Below are 22,184 nucleotides of genomic sequence, written 5' to 3'. Positions count from 1 at the left end.
TTGACATTTCTTTTTTTTTTAACATGGGCAGGCTCCAGGATTCGAACCCGAGTCTCCAGTATGGCAGACGAGAACTGTGCCACTGAGCCACCGTTGCCCACCCCATTTTGACATTTTTAGTAGGTCTCATTTACACTTCAATTGTTCTTTTCCTACACAATTTTCTTACACTATTTTATTAAGAAAGCTGAAGAAAAACTGACCTCACAAACTATGTTCGGTGATATTTTTGTATTTTTTATTTGGTATTGAATTTATTTGTTCCTTTTTGTAGGAATTGTAATTCATAAGCAGAAATTTTTCTTCCCTATTCTTTGCTCTAGTTCAATTAATTGTTCAATTAATCCATTAATTCAAGAGATATTTATTTAACCTCTATTCTGTTCCAGGATCTGAGAATACAACAATGAACAAAATCAACAAAATTCATGCTCTTATACAGCTTTCATGCCTTTAAATATTAAACTATATTTTTAAGAAATGTAAAATTTTAACTATACTATTTAGTTGTACTCTATGCTCTTCCACCCCTTTCCAGTAAAGTCCTTTATGAACAACAGCTCTTCCACAAAACAATCTTCAAAATCACAATAATTTAAAATATACTTCACATCTTTTTTATTTTCTAAAATTTTCCAGGCCTTCTTTTCCAATTAGAAACACAACTTGTGTTGTAAATATCTCTGCTTACGTTTAAATTGTTTAGTAAAACAACTGGCACCAGAAACAAAATGCTCCATAGTTTTACTACTGAAAATAATGAAAATCGATATTTTATAAAACAGTCTTGTGCCTTAAAATTTGGTACTCTGAGATCATTGCAGCAGATCTTTTGTGGCAGAGATTGCAAATTTCTCCAGAATATGTATTCTCTCCCTTTCTCCATAATTGCACTTCGCCTTTTTCAGGTCCTCCTTCTATCCCACAGCTAAGATGCACTTTTTTCAGGTCCTCCTTCTTTTCTTCTGGCTAAAATATAGAAGAGATGGCTAGAGTTTAATTGGCCATATTGGACCATAAACTGGAAGCCACATGTGACTACGACCCAGCAGCCAGACAGGAACTTGGAGCTCTGATGATCTCGGAGCCCTCAGGTCAGCCTTTAGCGGGTCACACTCACATTCTGTTTGCTCAAGAGAGAAAATTCTATCTTGTTTAAGGCAATGCTGTTTGGGGATTTCTGCTAGCTGCATGTATACCTAATACCGATACACAGTTCAAAATTTATTTTTATAAATTTAACAATCTGTGCCTAAAATGATATAATCCTTACAATCCTGGTTACTTGTTGAAGATGAAGAAATTTTCAGTTATTTCACATAACTATTATTGGCACCAGCATATGATGCCCCAATCCCACACTTTGAGATTTTTGTTTGAAAAATGTAAATATAAATGAAATATTAAAAATGCAAATTTATAAATTTAAATTTAAAAACACAAATATAAAAAATGTCATTTGACGACATCATTTTCAAATAATCACAATATCTAGGAAGAAACCAAATTAACCATGGCCAAAATACCAAATGACTGGTGATATTACAATATATACATACCAAGGGAGGCAAAATTACATAGGTACAGACTGGGCCAAGGCAAGCAGTGCAGAGAAAATGCACTGCTGGAGTATTTGGTTGATTGAGTTATATCAAATTGCTCATGACCTTTATCTGTTTTTATCAAATATAATGTGAAAATTTTTCATTTCATACTACCACAGTACAAAGAAAACTGCCACTTGGGTTTCACAATTTGTGTAACTGACTTCATTTAATTGTTATGGCATTATCACTTTTCTGAGTTAAATTTTGTCTTCCATCCCTTTTTTAAGAATCAGGATGCTCATATTCTCCACTCTTCTGTCTTCATGCCTGATGCATGAAATGGTATAGAAGGCTAACCTCCATTTTCTAATTGAGTATTCTACATTAAATATCATTATCACACAATAATCATGTGACACTGATTATTTATATAAATGCCAATGATTTACAACTGCTCCTTGTCTGAGAGTATTTTTACTTAGGATGGTTAGCATTATTTGAACTGCTACATCATTTAATTGGTAACACTATAGTTTTACAAGAAAAAGCAAGCCTTGAACAAGAGACACCAAGTCTGCAAAAAAATAAATAAATGAAAGAAAGCCAAATCATCACATTTTAAAAGTTGATGTCAGAAATGTCTCATTTAGTTCAAATAAACTGCTGTGAAAGAATAATCCTTTAAAACATGAAAATGAAGAGCCAAGAACCTGAAAGTGGGAATAATATCTAGATGAGAAAGACAGTTTATATTCTGTTGGAGGGCAGGATTAAATAACATGAAGGCTCAAAATATACCTGTATATAAAAAGCTTTGTTCCACAAACAATTATGAAATATTTACACCATCTCCAAGGGACTGACTGGAATATAAACAAAGATCCTACTTAAAGGATCTTTAAAGAATATTTTTATTGCTACAGTTAATTCACTTTCTGAAACTCTGGTGAAATTACAAATATATTGTGAGAAGTTTATGTTACTTGATAAATTAAGACCAGAAATCATATTAATGTCCATGATCATCAGTAATTATGAAACTGATCAAGATATTCATGTGAGGGAAAAAATGTTCTTAGCTTGGATGCAACTGAGAGAAAGTACAGTACAACTCAAACTTCTTTTTAGCAAGACAACATAGAAGTTCAGGTTACATTTGAAATCACCATTTCCATTCAAAATTTTAGAAGATTTTAACAGATTCGTAAAAGAGCACAGGAAATGTAAAACCCTGATATTGCATCAACTAAAAAAAATCATCAGCAGTTCATTTATTCCATAAACGTAAAGCATTAAAAGTTTACTGACTTCAAAAAACAAAAGAAAGTTTACTAACTTCAGTTTTTCTACATTAAAAAAAAATTAAGTACTACCATGTGCCCAGTACAGTACTGAGAAGCAGTATGGTGTTGCGGCTAAGGGCAGCTGGTCAGACTGTGCTGAGTTCAAATCCAGATTCTGTGCCATCCGTGTGATCTTCAGCAAATTGCTTATTCCCACTTGCCTTGATTTTTAAAATGAGAAGAATAATATTTACATCACAAGGTCATGTGGGGAGTGGCTTGCAAGGTTCAGAATTTTAAATGAGAAATGGACACAAAAGTCCAAATCTGGCTTCATTTAATCTTATCTATTTTACTCTCTTTTCTGTCTTTAAAGGAACAGCCCAAGGAAATAAATATAAGGACACACTTTTCTGGCTGACTTGCTAACTTCTTTCCTGTCTTCTTCATTGACTACTGCTCCTGATACATTGAAAAGAAACATAAGGAATTTTAAAACTCTTATTTTCCATGTCAGAAATTATTACATAGTTCTTTTGTAATAACATATTTTAATCTTCTTGAGCCAACTAGAATAAATACCATATACTCAGGAAGCTAAAAACTGAAGTACATTTAGATTTGTTTTAAGTATTATCTCTATTACAGTAGTAAAGAAGGAAAACCAAATGATTGAGCTGGAATGATAAGAGGTAGCAGCATTACTGTGCTTCTGAAAGTATACCCATTCAGACAAAGGTTAGGAAATGGTAACTTTGGGGCCCAAAGCCCTTGCCAAGTATACCTTGGGAGATATCATCAATCATTTGTCTATTAGGTGTGTCATAGTTGCACATTTGCCCTTATAGCTTGGTTGCAAATATTGCCCTCCTAGGTACAATGAGAAGAAGTGCTGGGAATCTTGAAAGAGAGAGAGAGTGGCTACTTGAATGATCCTCTGAGATTTGCCCATCTCCTCAATCCTTCACAGTTTCCTCCCAATATATTGGAAGAGTGTCGACAACTAAGTTGTATATATTTTTTTAATTTTTAAAATTAATCCACGTTAGGTTCTGTATTATTATGAGCCATACAACTGTTTTTTTCTTTCCAGTATGGAAAATTAACAACTGATTACAAAAAGCAGTCTCTTTGATTAAACCTCATATAGAAGATCATTTAAACCGATATTTCCTTATTCTGTTTGAGAATAAGATGTGTGTGTTATCAAAGTTTTATGTATTCATTTTAGGAAGTTTCACACCTTTTCAACAGTTTTCAAAAATCAATAACCTCATTTTCAATGAATTAAACCATGAAAAATATTAATTTTGATCCACTCTCAGCAGCTACCACATTTCAAGAAGCTGTGTTGGCTCCCACGTCTCTTCTGAGAGATGCGGAACATTAATCTCCAGGCTGCTGCTCCATATACCATCCACATATTTAAAGGTAGAGGTGCATACAAATTACACTTCAAAATATCATTTAAAATTTAAATTCTGAGGTCAAACTATAAATATATATACATATAAAACATCACAATAAAAGGTTTGTTTTGCTAGTGGAGCAATTCCAGGACAAATAGGAACATTTGGCATTTTAGCAAGCCACGCCTTATACAGGGAATTCTGATATTGTCTTTAAGCTTCCTGGAAAGTGTAGGGGCATTGGCCTTCTTTTCAGACTCAAAGGACAGTTTGTTGATTATTATTCTTAGAGAGCTGAGTCTTCTTGGCTCATTTTTTTTTACCCCAATTTTGGAGGCATAACAATACCTACTTACTCCAGCATGCATTGGGTCATACACCTTGAACAGATCACAGCAGCCGGTTCAGACACATAAGGGTGATGAAGTGTCACCTTCTGTCTGGAGAACAAGATAATACCCTTCATCCCTCAGTGTGCTTCCTCTGGGGGATCAAAGGAACATGAGATGTCAAGTGGCTAGTGCTGTACATTCTAGGTGGGCAAGTGACCTTAACCAGGCTTAAGAAGCATAATGAATGCTAGGTTAGCAGCTGGAAAGAGCTGGAAGCCTAAAATATCCAAAAATAACATTTATTACCTAACTATGTGACTCTCCTAGCCTCAATTTTCTTTTATGTAAAGTGAGGAAATAAAATCAATATGGATGACATACTGGAGGCAGCACAAGATGCAATGAGAACATATAGGAGGGCAAGTATTTAGAATAGTGGACATAAGGAAGTCTTTCTTGGAGGTTCAAAGGATTTATTATTGACAAACTAGTTTTATTTTGTAAAATATTATGGAAATAGAGAGGAAAGAATCAGTTAACTACTAACACCCTTATATATAAGGAAGTTACTATCTCAGGAAATTGATATATACCTAATGCCATTTCTTCTCTCCTCTTTTCTTTCTCTTGCTGTCTTCTCTCCCTCCCCCCTCTTTCCTTTGCAATTGAATTTATACTATATGCCAAATAATGCACCAAGTGCTGAAAATACAGGTCCTATTAGAACCAGTCTTTCCTTCAAGGATTTTATACTTACATAGAAGTGCAAAGCATAAAATGCCACTTATAGTGAAGTATAATGGGTGACCTCTTATAGCAAGCACAAGGTATAATGAGAACTCATAGAAGAGTAGTGACTCAGACATGGGGAAGAGATGGGGGTGGAGGAGGCTCAGTAAAGTCTTGCCAAAGGAGGTAATGCTTTAAAAGAGAGCCTACTTAGATGAAGGAAGAGGGTTTGGGTAGAAAGTGTTTTAGGCAAAACGAACAGTGTTACGTGCAGTCATAAAAGCTTAAAACACATATTGACTATGAGGAAGTACAAGTAGTTCAGTAAATCTGTGCCAAAGGTGCACAGATTTAACTTCAACCTGAACTTTCCTTGAAAATTATGGGAAGGTGGTAGGAAAGGACTATGGTGAGATATATGCTTTAGGAATATGTGTGGAGATCAATTATAATGGACACTGCACAGAAGACATTTCCTTGGGTAGCTTATGGTTTTGAATGAAGGTAAGAAGTAGGTATGTGGAGATATAATTGATTCTACTAATGCTATGGAGTTGAAATTTAGAGCCAGCATCCTGGTCCTTAAGAAATATTCTACTGAACAATTATTATGGTGCAGGTACTTTGTTAGGTTCAGAGAATTCAAAGATAAGTAACATACACTCCCTCTTCTCAAGAAAGTTAGAATGCATTGTAGTGAGTGCAAGTAGAGTACTGTGCCAAGGTATTAAATTTAGAAGAGGGGCCCCTTATGTTCCAGTGTGATTTAGGGAGTTTTTATAGGGGAGCTGAATTTAAGTCCCAGAGGAATCTTAAAGGATTAAAGAAATTAATCAGACATAGAACGAAGCAATTTGGGGGAAGGAAACACTCCAGGCAAAGGGGATACCATAAGCAAAGACAAGGAAATGAAAACTTATATTGACGGTTCATAGTCCAGGGGAGAGGTGATAAGGCACCAAACCAGGACAGTGATTGTAGGGATGGAAAGTAACAGGAATGCTAGATTTGTGAAATGTTTAGGGAGTATTGGTAGGATTTGGTTAGCATTTGGATGTGGGCCTTTTGGGTGGGTGTAGCCACAAATAATTTTCCAAGTTATTAAGCTTAATTAAATTATTTTCCTCCCAAAGTTGTACTTTAGGAGGAGGATCTATGACTTAAGTTTATAATCACTGCAAATTTATACATCTACAATCACATCACTGTTTGATGCCAAAACATATATAGTAGAATCCCTACATAGGCTTGATTGCTTAAATACAGCTCCAGACATAGTGTTAGTCAGACATGGTCCCTTGTCCAAACAATTACTGACTATTGACTTTACACATCATATACAAGGTATAAGGAGATCTCTACTCTCAGGTCAATTCTGAGGGCATCCCGGGTGGAAGTATAGAATTTCAGGGTTTGAAAGCATCTTGATGGTTACAGAATCCAAATATTTGGGAAACTTCTCCACAATGTAGGTTCTTGGATTCACGTTTTTCATGCAGTCAATAGGCCAGAGATCTAGGACTTCTTGCCGTGGTAAGTTTACCTTGAGTTTTTGGTTCTGAGACATAAGATTTCAAGAAGCTGGGAACAAAAATATCTGACTACTGATTTCACAACCCCCTGCACTTTAAATTTGCTTTCCTACTTTGTCAAATAACTGTCAAATCAACGTTGATTTTTCCCTCCTCATTTAAATGTGCCTCACACTTTCTGGTGTAAAGGTTATGCTAAAATAAAATTAGTCACTGTTTGCCTTTATTTTGCCTGGCTCCTTTGACAGGAAATAGCAACATAGCCTAAAAGGAATACAAATTCTAATGAATGAGTGAAGTAGAATACCCAAGGGAAGGGGAATGAGACTGTTTTCTCAGAACAATGAGAGTGACTATTACATAGTTTACAAATCAGGAGTTCTCATATTATCTTATGGATAACTTGAATATTGAGAACATTCAGTGCATGGATAACATAGTAATATTAAAAATCCTAACTCCTGAAGAAGATATGGTATGATACAAAATTACTAAATAAAACATAATTTATCAAATACTTACAGGTCAGACCAAAACCTTGCTTTATCTGCTAAAACAATGATTTACCTTACTAGAAAATGTTTGCTCAGAACTTTTCTTTTTTAAGACCCTAAAGGAATTCCTAGCTATAGAGAATTAGGTGAACTCATTTGACCTAGAAAACACACACACACACACGTATCATAACATTACACATGCCATACCAGATATAGAGTCTTTACCATTCGGAACAAAGAAAATAGTTTTAGTTATTGAAAAGTAAGGAAAAACTACAAATCATTGTCAGTATTCGATAAGCTAATCATAGAATTGTAACATATATGCATGATTATGCGTGCAAGGTGTCTTTCTAAGGTATCATAAAAGATATGCTGTAAGTTCTGAAACATGAGATCCACTAATGACTACTGGCTGGACAGAAATCATGACTGGATAAATGGGATGGCAGCCAAGGAACAGACTCCTGTGAATAAATAATCATTGAATGTGCATCTATAGCTTAATTGAATGCTATGCTTACCTAATTTTCCTGTCTTGCATTCATTCAATGACTGTGTTATGATCTACTATATGCAGGACTTATTACCTTAAAGCAAGTTAATGAATATATATATAGGTGCTGCAATTTAATCCCTTTCCTAAGAAACTTGTTTCATTGACTGCCAATCCTGTGCTCCTTTTTTATTGCGATTGATAAACGTTCACCACATTCAATAACACTTTGCAAATTCCAGACCAATGAATTAATAATATACACATTTGCTTCCCCTTCAAAACACAATGTGTATAGTTTTTGGCTTCCAGAGAATACTGAACAAAGTTATTTTAAAGAGGAATTAATGAAATAAAAAAACAATTGCTTCACTAAGTAGTCTAGCCACAAAGTCACTGATAATTTAGAGAACTTCAGTGACGTACTTCTTTTTCCGCAGGGATCTGTGCCAATTAAAATGAATCTCCTGTCTATTCAGCTACCAAATACTTAATGAGAACTCTACTACCTGCTGTCACCCAATTCAAATAGGATTTCAGGACAAATTCCTACATTTTTGCTATTTTAAATACCTGTTTTGTAATGGCTTTTGGTATATATTTAAAAGATAGTCTCTCTTTTTTGCCTTTTTATCTATAACTTGCTGGAAAAGAGAGAAATATATATTAAGAATGTAATTACTGGTATTTTTTTTTTCACTTGTTTTTTTTTTGGTGCACGGGCCAGGAATCAAGCCCAGGTTTCCCACATGAAAGGCGGGCATTCTAACCACGAAACTACCCATGCACCCTGGTGTATTTTTATTGTGCTCTGCAAGTATCTGTGTTTTGTTCAGTTTCCTTGTCATTGCTTGAGGGCAAGGATCATGTTTATATTTATATGCTGTGCTACAACTAAAATATCTTTTAAAACCATAATCCATCCATTTATTATGACTCCATAGGATATTATATAGATTTATTTTGATACTACAGGGCACCCATCTATAGATATTAACATAGTAATGATTTTGCAATGTGTCAAATAGCTAATTAATCAATTAAGAATTCCTAAGATTGACATTTGGAATGGAATTCCTCCAAATCTTAGACTACAGAGGTAGCTTATGCAATTAAATTATGGACATATACTAATGAATGCTAAAGGCCCAATAAAATAATCTTTTTAATCTTAATTCTGCCCCAGTTTTTCAAAGTGTCATTAAGCAACTTGATTACTATATCTATTCTGCTTTCAATTTGACTTGATTTTGTCAACTTGCCCTACGTCACACAGCCAACAAACACCTAGAAACTGACACAGACTTGTATAGCTTTTACAGTAGGCACGCTCACATCAAAGCTTTATTCCCCCACCTCCACTGGTGATCTGCTTCTTTTCCTATATTTTCTGTATAAGTGAATAGCAAGCTTATCTACCAAATCAGCCAAGCCAGAAACCCATAAACCTTCGGAGACTGCTTCCTCTCCCTCAGAGTCTACTAATTAGCCCTCAAGATCAGCAGAGTCTATGTTTTTAACATTCCTGATACCTGGCCTTTCATTTCCATTTCTGTTACTACTGTTCTTGATAAATTTCTTCTCTCTTTCTCAAATTGAAGTTTTCTTCTCTTCACTTACCCTCTATCATCAATCTCCCACTATAGACAATTTTTCTGAAAGGCAAAACTAGATTCACATGTGTGTACATACAGACAAGCACACATGCACATACACAAACCATACCACACCATAAAATTCTTGAGTGACCCCTTATGAGAAGAAGTTCAATTTCATTAGTTATATATCATCCTCTATGATCCTATCCCTCCTAATTCCCTCCAAGTACACACACCATACCTTACTCTCCAGTCATATTAAACCATCTACTCCTCCCTGAACATTTCAAGCATTTTCCTGGTTCTGCATCCTCGTTCAGTGACTCCAGTTATTTGAATGTACTTTGCTTTCCCCAATCCCTTCAGGTCAAATGACACTTCCTGTGTGAAGCCTCTTGTGGGTCTCTCCTAATGGGACACTGTGGTTGAATCATCAACATCAATCCCTAAACCAAATGATTGGTTTAAATCAGGATAGTCTCATTTCTCTGTCTATATGGGCTCAGAAATGGTATATAACACAACTCTAGCTAAATTTAGTTCCCTTATTATTTTATGATGGACGTCTTTTACAAAGCTTTAATTTATTTAATGGCAAGAATTGTATTCTCATTCATCTATCAGATGTCTATATATATAACTCTTATATAGTGGGTACAACTGTTCACACAATTGCTCATGTAGCAGGCACTGTGATTTGCTAGGAAGAGTCATATTTGCATTTGTCATATAATTTGCATTTGTCATTTGATGCTCATGTAGGAGACACAATCATAGATGCAGCACTTAAATGTTGACAGGACAACTAGATTTTTGAATAGCAGGATTTTCATAGGAAGGAGTAAATTTTGACATTTTACAGCATAATGAATTTTCACCACATTATTCCCTTGGTTAGTGCTTTCTCTCAGAGGCTTTATCCATTTTTTTTTTTCAGATTCTTGAGACTGTTTGCAGTAAATTTTTCACTTTTCAATTACCACACTGGTCAAAAAGATCTCCTCCATCATATGCCATTATACCGTTTTTTTGCTTTCTTGAGATTTTATAGCTAAGTCATATTTTATCATGTTTGTGTCAGTGTATTTTTAAAACAGTTGAGCTGACACTCTGTTCATCTGCATCACAGTTAGGTTGATTACAGCTACTGCAGGACCTATCTAACATCAATAGCATTGCTCTAAACATTCATTCACTGAAAAAACAAATTGTTTTTAAGTACTCCCCCACTTACTGGCCAGGCATTATGGGAATTTATAGGTGACATTTTTTTGGTCCTCAAATTTCATACAGTATAAAAAAAATGAGAAACCCACATAAACTTTGTAATTCAATATATCTAGATTTAAACCCTGATCTTGAACTTTCTAACCATGAGATTTTGGGCATGTTATCTCAACTGTGAGATTCTCAGTATCTCTATCTGTAACGTGGGTTAAATTGTAGGTTACTACAAGATTGAAGGCCCAGGAAAAGGATTTTGCATTTTGCCTGACCCTTAATGGGTAATCTGTAAGGGTAACATTACAATAGAAATATTTATAGGTATCCAAGGGGCATAAGGAAGAGAATGGTAAAAAGGAGAAAAAGAAGGCTCTGTGGAGGAAGTTTCACACAATGAATTGAAAAATTAGAGGACTTGAAAAACAAGGGGGAAGGACACTTCAACCAGAGAGAGCAAAATAAACAGAGGCATAGATGGTTACATAGGTGGAGAGCAAATAACAGTTTGATATGGCCAAGATCTATGTCAAAAGATGGGCTAAATTCTAGTACCTAACTGTTGGGCATTCATACATGTCACTTAGTGTTGAGTAGAGAAGGTTTATAAATATTCAGGGAGTTGATAATGTCATTTGTCCAGGTCTCAAACACAAGCAAAGGAGGAATGCTACCATCTATCTCAAGAGGTACCACCTTAGGTGGAGTTCTATGTCATATCAACTAATACTCTCTTTAGATTCCTAATAAAAGTGCCAATTTTCTTGCTTCATTTTTCTTTTTCTTATTCATTCAAAGTCTCCTGTCTTGTCCCTTCAAATACATCCTCCCCCTGCAACCAGGTTGCACAACGTATCTAAATCAGAAACCTGCCAATACTAACTACCCTATTTAAAACTATTTAATGATTTTTCATGTCAAAAATAAAATAAAATCTAAATTATGTAGCATGGCAAAAATTTCCTTCATGGTCCATTCTCTAGCTCCTTCTCCAGCCATATTCTTTGGCTTTCTGCATTTTTCAATAACTAAACACCAATCTAATTATGCTTCCTTGAACACACAAGGCTCTTTCAAACTTTGTGCATTTTATTGTTCTTACACCGACCTGAAAAACCCTTTCCCTTTCATTGCCAGCCTAGCATTCTTCAAGACACATACAAACGTCTTTTCCTTCCCTGGTACCCACCCTAGGCTTGTGTGCACCTGCTTTGTGAGCCTTAGCAGGCCGTGTATACCACTACCAAAACGTCCAAACAACTTTTGCCCAAGTCATTTGTTTTGAACTCTCCCACTAGAATGTAATTTCCTGAAAGGAAGATCTTGTGTTTTACTCATCTTTGAATAAGCACAGTATAATGACTGCTACATGAACCTAATCAACTTGCCTGCTGAATGAAAACTAAGTTGGAATGTAAACAATTGTCCCAACATAGCAGTTCCCAGAAGGTCATCTTTTTATTTGTTTGAGCCTCCTGAGCTTAAAATATTTCTCACTGAACTACTAAAGTATAATAAAAGCAACTTCCAGGTCCTTGGCTCTGTCCTAGTGAGTCTGGCATAGAATGGTTAAAATTAGGTCCTCTGGGTTGCTTTGACTTCACTGGTTATGGTTAATGGGAAGTGTAGAGCAAAATTAATTCAGTTATACTTACCATACCATCAGGAAGCATTTCAACAACCAATATTTTCACAAATATTCAAATGTCTGCCACAAGCCAGACCTAGAGGCTTTGAGAAATTTCACCATATGGAGAGTCTTGTTAGTAACTTCAGTAGTCCTTCTCTTCAGATGGCACCATATATTTGAAAAGACAGGCTATTGTACTTGCACCTTACTTTCTGCTGAGAAGGCAAGATCACACTGCCCTTATCACAACATGGCCAGTGGCCCAATGCAATGCTAGAAGTTTGTTGATAGAGTTAGGCAGTTGCTTCTCCACAAAGCCTGTAGCTGTAATCTTGCCAACAAATATTACACAAAAAAGCTAACAGTTTTGCCTTATAATCAGTTTTGCCTTAAGTGCTCTAGAAACTCTATTTTTACCTCCATTTTTGCTCCATCTGCGTAAGAGTTGAGCTGCTGCTGCCAAATCAGCTTGATAGAATTTATACCACTCTCTCTCTCTCATCACAGTCAGTTGTTCCTCATTTTGTGCAGTGGCTTTCTAGGAAGCTGTGTGCTTAGAAGCCAAATGTGTGGACTCTCCCTGTTTTCAAACAATGTGCTCCTGAAAATCTTCTGGGTTTTTTTTTTCTTGTTACCTTAGTGTTTCCCTGTGGTTCATGTGTGTGTTTCCTTTGCTGTAAGAGAAAAGAATTAACGCTCTTCACATACTGTACCTAGTGGTTTACACTTCTATTGACCAAAGCTCTTGTTTACTGTTTGTTTTCCCCTGTGGTTTTGTTGGTCTTGTGTGTGTGTGTAGTATTGTACATTTAGGAGCATAATAAGACTACCACTAGTATCTCCTGTGAGTATCCCTTACTTGAAAACATAGTGAAATCAGAAATGGCATCAGCAAAAGAAGGTTTTAAATATTTAACTATTGAACTGAACTGTTGGATGGTATAGCCTCTTGTCCTTCTCTTAAAGTGTGGAAATAATGTTCCCACAGGAATCACAGAACAATTTTTCCATCTCTAAATGAATTGGCCATCAGCCTGCCACCTGTGAGTTGGCTGAGACTACTTACTGGTTAGAGTCCACCTCCAGATACAACCTTGCTTTGATAGCTTCCCCCAGAGGTATTCAACATTATATGTATGTCATCATTTACATTCAATATAACCTTAAATTTTCTTTGGAATAATTAGCAAAAGACCACCTCCTCTGAAATCAGAAAGAACTGGATATGAATCCCAGGTCTGCACTTAAAATTTAACATGAAAGTGATAATACTAACCTCAAATTCCTTCAAGGATTAAATGACAGAATGTATAGGAAAGTACCTGGAATATAGCACATCCATGAGACTTTCTAGGTTATCCTTGAAATGTGTTTTCCTTAAAATGGAATAGAAAAAAGTCCTTAATTATTTTTTTTTTAAAAAAAGAAGTCAGAAAACAAAGACATCAAATTTCGTTCATTAAAGCCAAATGGTTCTCTGAATCTTAAGTATCCTAAGGATTCTAAGCAAGTAAAAGATATGAAAAGACAAGGCCTTGCAGTTGCTGAAACTAAGTGAAGTATGTAGCCAGGAGTCTAATGTAAATGGTGAAGAAACATTTGATCCTGAACAAAAACTTCACCAGTCATAAGCTTTAGTTTCCTCTTTAATTATTTTTTTAGTTGAAGAAGTTATAGGTTTATAGAAAAGCATGTAAAAAACACAGTGTTTCCACATAACACCCCTATTATTAACACCTTGCATTAGTGTGATACATTTCTTACGATTCATGAAAGAATATTTTTATAATTGTACTACTAATTATAGTCCATCATTTATAATAGGATTCACAACATTGTACAGGCCTGTGTTTTATCTTTTAATTTTTATTCTAATAGCATACATACAATTTGCCCTTTAAACCATATTCACATATATAATGCAGTACTGTTAATTACAACCATAATATTGTGCTACCATCACCACCATCCATTTTCAAAAACTTTAAAATTAACCTAAATAGACATTCTATACAAATTAAGCATTAATTGCCTATTCCCAGCCCCTGGTAGTCGATATTTTATATTCTAACTCTATGAATTTGCTTATTATAATTAGTTTATATCAGTAGGATCATACAATATTTATCCTTTTGTGCCTGACTTATTTCACTCAGGTTCATCCATGTTGTTGTATGTTGCAAATGTACTTATCACATTTGTTTATCCATTCATTGGTGTGAAGGTTTGAAGCTGTATCCACCCCAGAAAAAGTATGTTCTTAAATCTAACCCATTTCTGTGAGGGTTAGTGTGACCCACCTCATTTAGAAACTTAGTCCTATTACTGGAGTCCTTTATAAATGGAATGAATGCAGAGAGAATGAGAGGAAAGCCATAGAAACAAGAAGCTGAAATCAACAGAACTAGGAAGAGAAGGTAGAGACTCGGAAGCCTTCTGGAAAATCAATTGGCCAGAGGTGTGAGGATCTATCTATGAACTGTCAATTCAATTTCATTGATATATTTACCTTTATGCCAGCACAATGCTTTTTTGGCCACTGTAGCTATGTAATAACTTTAAAGTCAGGAAGTATGATTCCAACTTTTTTCTTCTTTGTCAAGATGCTTTGGGCTATCCAAATAATCTTCCAAATAAATTTGATAATTGGATTAACCATATCTGGATAGTAGGCTGTAAGAATTTTGATTGGTATTGCATTGAATTTGTAAATCATTTGGGTAGGATTGACATCTTAACAATATTTAGACTTCCAATCCATGAACACATAATGCCCTTCCATTTATTTATATATTTGATTTCTTTTAGCAAATTTTTGTAGTTTTCTGTGTATAAGTCCTTTCTATTCTTGGTTAAATTTATTACTATATATTTTATTCTTTTAGTTGCTATTGTAAATAGAATTTTTTAAAATTGTCTCCCCAGACTCATTACTAATGTATAGAAACATAACTGATTTATACATGTTGATCTTTGTTGAATTTGGTTATAATTCAACCAAATTCTATAAACTGTATACCAACAAATTAGACAGCCTAGATGAAAGGACAAATTCTTAGACACATACAAACAACCTACAGTGACTCTATAAGAAACAGAAGACCTCAACAGACCAATTACAATAAAGAGATTGAATCAGTCACCAAAAAACCTCCCAACAAAGAAAAGCCAAGGAGTGGATGGCTTCACAGGTGAGTTCTACCAATCATTCCAAGAAGAATTAATACAAACCCTGTTCAATTTCTTCCAAATTTTGAACAGGAAGGAACACTACCTAACAACAAAGCCAAATAAAGATACTATACAGAAAGAAAATTACAGGTCAGTTTCTCTTATGAATATAGATGAAAAAAATCATCTAGTAGCCTTGTTGTAGAGTTTGGGGATATATATATATATATATATATATATATATATATATATATATATAGGATAATATTATCCACAAATTGGGAAAGTTTTATTTCTTCCTTTCCAATTTGGAAGTCTTTTCTTTCTTTTTCTTGCCTAACTACTCTGGCTAGAACTTCTAGTACAAGCTTGAATAACATTGGTGACAATGGACATCCTTGTTCTGTTCCAGATCCTAGATGGGAAGCTTTTAGTCTTTCACCATTGAGAATGATGTTAGCTGTGGGCTTTTCATAAATGTCCTCTGTCATGCTGAGGAAATTTCCTTTGATTCCTATCATTCAAAGTATTTTTATCATGAAAGGATGCTGGATTTTGTCAAATCCCATTTCTGCCTCAATGGAGATGATCATATGGTTTTCCCTACCATTTTGTTAATGTAGGCAATTACATTAATTGATTTTCTTATGTTAGACCACACTTACATACCTAGGATAAAACCCACTTGATCATTGTGCATAATTATTTTAATGTGCAATTGGATTTAGTTTGCAAGTATTTTATTGATGATTTTTTGTGTGTAGGTTGTTTGTGTGCATCTAAGAATTGTCCTTTCATCTAGGCTGTCTAATTTGTTGGTATACAGTTTATAGAATCATCTTATGATCCTTTTTCTGTGGGATCAGTAGGAATATCCACACTCACTTTTCTGATTTATTTATTTGATTCTCCTTTCTTTTTCCTTTGTCAGTCTAGCTAAGGGTTTGCCAATTTTATGGATCATTTCAAAGAACCACTTTCAATTTTGCTAATACTCTCTTTTGTTTTTTCATTCTCAAATTCATTTATTTCTGCTCTAGTCTTTATAACTTCCTTCCTTCTGTTTTCTCTGGATTTACTTTACTATTCTTTTTCTAGCTTGTCTAGGTGATCAGTTAGATCATTGATTTGAGATCTTTATTCTTACTAAATGTAAGCCTTTAGCTATAAATTTCCCTCACAGCACTGCTTTCATTGCATTCCAAAATTTATAAATATATTTCACGATATTTACTGATTTCTCTTGTAATTTCTTTTTGACCAACTGATTGTTTAAAACTGTTATTTAACTTTCATATATTGGTGGAATTTCCAGTTCTTTGCGTGATATTGATTACCAGCTTCATTTCATTGTGGTCATAGAAGAGACTTTCTATAACTTCAGTCATTTTCAAGTCACAGAGATTTGTTTTGTGACCCAACATGTGATCTGTCTTGGACAATGATCCTGTGAGAAGAATGTGTATCCTGCACTTTTTGGGTGTAATATTCTGTATGTCTATTAGGTCTAGTTAATTTATCATATTAGTCAACTTCTCTCTTTCTTTATTGATCTTCTCTGTAGATTTTCTATCCATTATCAGAGTGGTGAATTAAAATTTACACCTCTTATTGTAGAGGTGCTTATTTCTCCCTTCAGTTTTGCCATATTTGTCCTCACATATTTGGGGCACCATGGTTAGATGCATAAATAATTGTGATTGCTATTTCTTCTGGGTGGGTTGCCCCTTTTATTAATATACAGCCTCTTTCTTTGTCTATTATAATAGCTTTTGATTTAAAGTCTATTTTGGAGGGCAGCTAGTAATTAGCCAGGAACTGTCTGGGACAACTGTTTGGGGGACTCAAAGAGTTGAATCAATTTAATTTGACAATTAAATTAATGTTAATTTAATCTGTATGGTCAGTTTATTCAAACAACATAATTACATGGAACCTTGAATAGGGAAAAGAGATCTTGTTCTTTTGTACAGGTTAATGTAAAACCATGATACATCCCAGAGTAATTTGGGCAGAAAATAAAAAAAAAAACCAAATGTATTTTTGAAGTCTCCTTAAGGAACTGGGAAAAAAATCTGTTAAACATTCCCATCTGAAGAATGCCTAATATTCTCACAAGCATTAGGGACTACCAATTTAATAAACTAAGCCCTTCAGCTTGGGGCTTGCCCTTATGAAACTTATTCCTGCAAAGGAGAAGCTAAGCCTACTTATGATTGTGCCTAAGAGTCACCCCCAGAGCACCTCTTTTGTTTCTCAGATGTGGCCTCTCTTTCTAAGCCAACTCTGCAAATACACTTACTATACTCCCTCCTCATGGGACATGGCTCCCAGGGATGAGCCTGGCCCTGGCATTGTGGGATTGAGAAAGCCTTTTTGAGCAAAAGAGAGAAAAGAAATGAAAGAAAATAAAGTTTCAATGGCTAAGAGATTTCAGAGAGTTGAGAGGTCATTCTGGAGGTTATTCTTATGCATTATATAGATATTTCTTTTTAATTTCTAGAGTATTAGAATAGCAAGAAGGAAATACCTGAAACTGTTAAACTATAATTCAGTAGTTTTGATTCTTTATGATGATTGTATGACTACATGGCTTTTACTGGGTGAATGAGATTGTGAAAACCTTGTGACCGACACTCCCTTAACCAGTGTATGGCAGATGAATAAGAAAATAAAGACAAAAATAAATAAATAATAGGGGGATAAGTGGTATGGGTTGTTTTTTTATTTTTTATCTTTTGCAGTAATAAAATGTTCTAAAATTGATTGTGGTGATTATACTATATATACGATGAAACTGTGAGATATTGATTATATACTTTGGATGATTATATGGTATACAAATATATCTCAATAAAATTGCATTAAAAATAATAAATTTATAATAAAAACAATAATAAAATCTATTTTGTCAGATATTATTATAGCTACCCCAGCTCTTTTTTTGTTAAATATTTGCATGGAATATCTTTTTCCATCCTTTTACTTTCAACCTATTTGTGTCCTTGAATCTAAGGTGAGTCTCTTTTGAACAACAGATAGCTGGATCATGGCTTTTATCCATTCCACCAATCTGAGTCTTTCAACTGCAGATTTTAATCCATTAACGTTCAGTATTATTACCTAAAGACAATACTTATTCAGCCATTTTGTTCTTTGGTTTTTATAAATTGTCTCTCTTTTCCTTTATTGCAACTTCCTTTTCTGTATGGTTGATCTTTTGTGATGTATATGACTGATCCTTTTCTCAATCTGTCTGCATGTGTTAAAAGTACTTTCTTTGTCATTACCCTGGGGTTTGTATTGCAAAACCTACAGGTATAATCCTCCAATTTGAAAAAAATACAAGTATAGATTCAATAGCATATAAATTCCTTGCTCCCATATCTCTCTGTTTCCTTTCTTTGCATTATTTTTGTCCCACATTATCACTTTCTAATTTGCATTTCTATTATCAAGAAATAGATAATTTCCTGTTCAGTGTTTTTCTGAATCTTACAGGAATTAAAGAGTAGAGTTGTATAATGAGGATACAAGACTCTTAGGTTTTGTAATTTTTCAAACTACTCCAAGCCACTCTATCTTGTCTTTTCCTTTCAACACACAGAAATCCCATGAGTAACTCTTTTAAGGCAAATCTTTCATTGACAAACTCTTTCAGTTTCTATTTATCTGTGAATCTTTTAAACTTTCCTCATTTTTTGAAGGACAATTTTGACAGATAAAGTATTTTTGGCTGGCAGCTTATTTCTTCTTTCAGTTCCATTAATATATCATACCACTGCCTTCCTGCCTCCATGGTTCTGATGAAAAATTAGGACTTAGTCTTAGAGGATCTCTTGTATGTCATGAATAAATTTTCTCTTGCTGCTTTCAGAATTCTCTCTTTATATTTGGCATTTGATATTCTGATTAGTGTCTCAGAATAGGTTTTTTTTTTTTAGGATTTATTCTGTTTGGCATATGTTGTACTACTTGAAATGTATATTTATGCCTCTCTTAAATCTTGGGAAATTGTAGGCCATTATTTCCTTAAATATCCTTCTGCCCCTTTTCCCTTCTCTTCTCCTATGATGTGAATGTTCATGTGGTTCATGCTGTCACTCAAATCCCACAGAAAATGCTTAATTTTTTCTAATCTTTTCTCTATGTGTTCTTCTTCTAACTTATAATTTCACTGTCCTGTCTTCTAGTTCACTGATTCTTTCTTCTGCCTGTTCAAATCTGCTACTGTATGACTCTAATATTTTTAACCTCTACCATTGTACTTTCATACTCAAATTTTTATGTTTCCTTTTATACTTTCAAATTCTTTATGTTCACACATTGTCTTCTTAATATCCATTAGCTCTTTAAGCATATTTTCCTTCATCTTCTTGAATTTGATTTAGGAGATTTGTTTGAAAGTCTTTGATTATTTATGTCAAATTCTGTGTCTCCTCTAAAGTTTTAATCTGTTCCCTTGACTGAGCCATATCTTCCATTTCTTATGTGGCTCCTGATTTTTTGCTGCTGTCTGTGCTTCTGATTATCTTGATGAATTAACTCTGAAGGACAGTCATTCCCTTGTGTCTAGGGTTTTATTGTTGATTGGCTTTGTGTTAAAGCACTTTTTGATGCTTGGTCCACTTTATTGTGGATCTTTAGAGTAGACCATGTTTAACTGTTAAAGTTTTCTGAGTTCTTCTTCATCTGATTCATGCCCTGGTTATGTGGTACAATTTTTAAGATCGCACTTTTTGTGCAATAGTTTTACCTCCAAGAGCAAGCTTCCTTTCCACTGGTCCCACTCCAGGGTTCTTGATCTGCTCTGTCTGTTTTTGTGCAAAATCTTCTCCCAAGCTCTCATGATATTTTTAAAATCTTACCCTCACTCAATGCTCTCTTTTCCTTACATTTTTCAGTTCTAAGACCTATCATGTCTTACAGAAGTTCAGTCCTCTTCCCCCCGCTTTCCTTTTTTTTCTGTGTGGCTTTTCTGCCTCTGATTTCTTCCATATTAGGGTATCCCACTTGGGGTTCAATCCAGAAAGGTAGCTGTGCCAGTTTGAATCTGTTGTGTACCCTGAAAAGCCAAGTTCTTTAATCCTCATTCACTATTGCTGAGTGGGAGCCTTTTTACTGTTTCCACAGAGATGTGACTCATCCAATTATGGGTGATAACTTTGATTATATGGTTCCCACAGAGATGCATTTCTACCCAATAAATGTGGGGTTGCTTATGGGAGCCCTTTAGGAGGGAACCATTTTTGAAAAAGCTTTAAAACCGTGAGAATCACCAGGATTGACAGAGCCAAAAGAACAGACCGAGCCCCAGGGAAGCCATCAAAGAAAAAGCTAGCAGAACTTGCCATGTGCCTTTCCAGCTGAGAGAGAAACCCTGAATGTCATCAGCCTTCTTGAACCAAGGTAATTTTCCCTGGATGCTTTTTTTATAGCCTTGCTTTAAATTGGGCATTTTCATCACCTTAGAACTTAATAATTCTAAGTAACTTAATAAATTTCCCTTTTTAAAAGCCATTCTATTTCTGGTATATCACATTCTTGCAGTTTGCAAAGTAAAACATTAAGTTAATCCAGAAAAGTCCATTATACATTTTTGATTGAGCATACACACCTCATGACAATAATTTTGCCAATATCTCTCTCTTTTTGGCCCCTAGGGGCCCTTTCGTATGTTACATTCCTTGGCTATTTGTGTTCTGCCCTAGGTTTCTTTGGACATGGGTCCCTCTGCCTGGATATGCATTGGGTTCCAACTTGCTGCTGTGAGTAGCTCTATAGTCTGCATCCAAGTCAGAAGGAACCCAGGCCATGCTGCCTCTGAACAACTCCCAGGATGTATAGGACTAATGAGGGGGAGAGGTACACACTGCCATGTCCAGGAAGACTATCTCTTACCTGATCTTGGAGATTACTTTTCTACTTCTTTGATTCAGTATTTGTGGAGTACACCTCCATTCTCTATCATCCCCCCAAATTCTAAGTGGAATCTGACCTATTATTAGCTGATTCTGAGGGGAGATTTTCCAGGGAATGTCTTATGTTACCATGTTGATGACATCACTTGAGCCCTGTTGAACTTTTAAGATAGTTCCTACTCTATATGTTTTTATGAAGAGTTAAAGAGTTAATACATTGAAATATGCATAAAGCATGGCATATATGTTGACTACTATGGATATAGTACATATCAGATCTAGGTTTTCTAGGGATTCCATATTCTGAGTTTTCTTTCCTTGATACCTCAGTGTTTCCTGTGATGTGTATATGTGTGTGTATGCATGTATGTTTCCTTTGCTTCAAGGCAAAAGAACAAAGGACTATCGATAAATATAAGAGTACAGACAAAATTCTTACATGTGCTAAGGCAGAGAAATGAACAGTGAAGTAAAAAGTAAAGGTGCCAAAATGATCCTAGAGCTCAAAGAGTGCATGACTATTCTTAATAATTATGTGAAATGGAAGTTTCACCAAATTGATCTCAGCACCCAACTTCCATTTCACATAATTATTAAGAATAGTCATGCACTTTCTCCAGTTCTCACTGTTGTATCCATCATGTAACCCTATTTACCTACCAAGGGCTTTCTCATGCTCACCCCCTCTTCCCAACTGTTTTGTATGCATAAGGCACACATCTGTCCTTGTGAACCTCTAACAAAGGCACATTCAATACAAACTGGGCTGAGAATTAAAGTCTTTATTCTCTCAGTATATTTTCTCTTAATTAGCTTTT

The 22,184-nt window shown here is 34.9% G+C and overlaps 1 long non-coding RNA gene across 1 annotated transcript; it reads right to left on the bottom strand.

The window, feature by feature from the left end:
- Positions 1–430: 430 nt before the first annotated feature.
- LOC143689832 (uncharacterized) lies at positions 431–21,443 on the bottom strand. The gene is made up of 4 exons (XR_013178934.1): positions 21,347–21,443; positions 13,597–13,650; positions 12,692–12,948; positions 431–969 (listed from the first exon to the last, which is right to left on the bottom strand). It is a non-coding gene; the product is annotated as an uncharacterized LOC143689832 (long non-coding RNA).
- Between the last annotated feature and the right edge of the window lie 741 nt (positions 21,444–22,184).

Source organism: Tamandua tetradactyla, chromosome 7 (assembly GCF_023851605.1).
Source record: "Tamandua tetradactyla isolate mTamTet1 chromosome 7, mTamTet1.pri, whole genome shotgun sequence".
NCBI classification, from domain to species: domain Eukaryota; kingdom Metazoa; phylum Chordata; class Mammalia; order Pilosa; family Myrmecophagidae; genus Tamandua; species Tamandua tetradactyla.
Note: the sequence above shows the minus strand (reverse complement) of the source record. Positions and strands in the feature narration are given on the sequence as shown.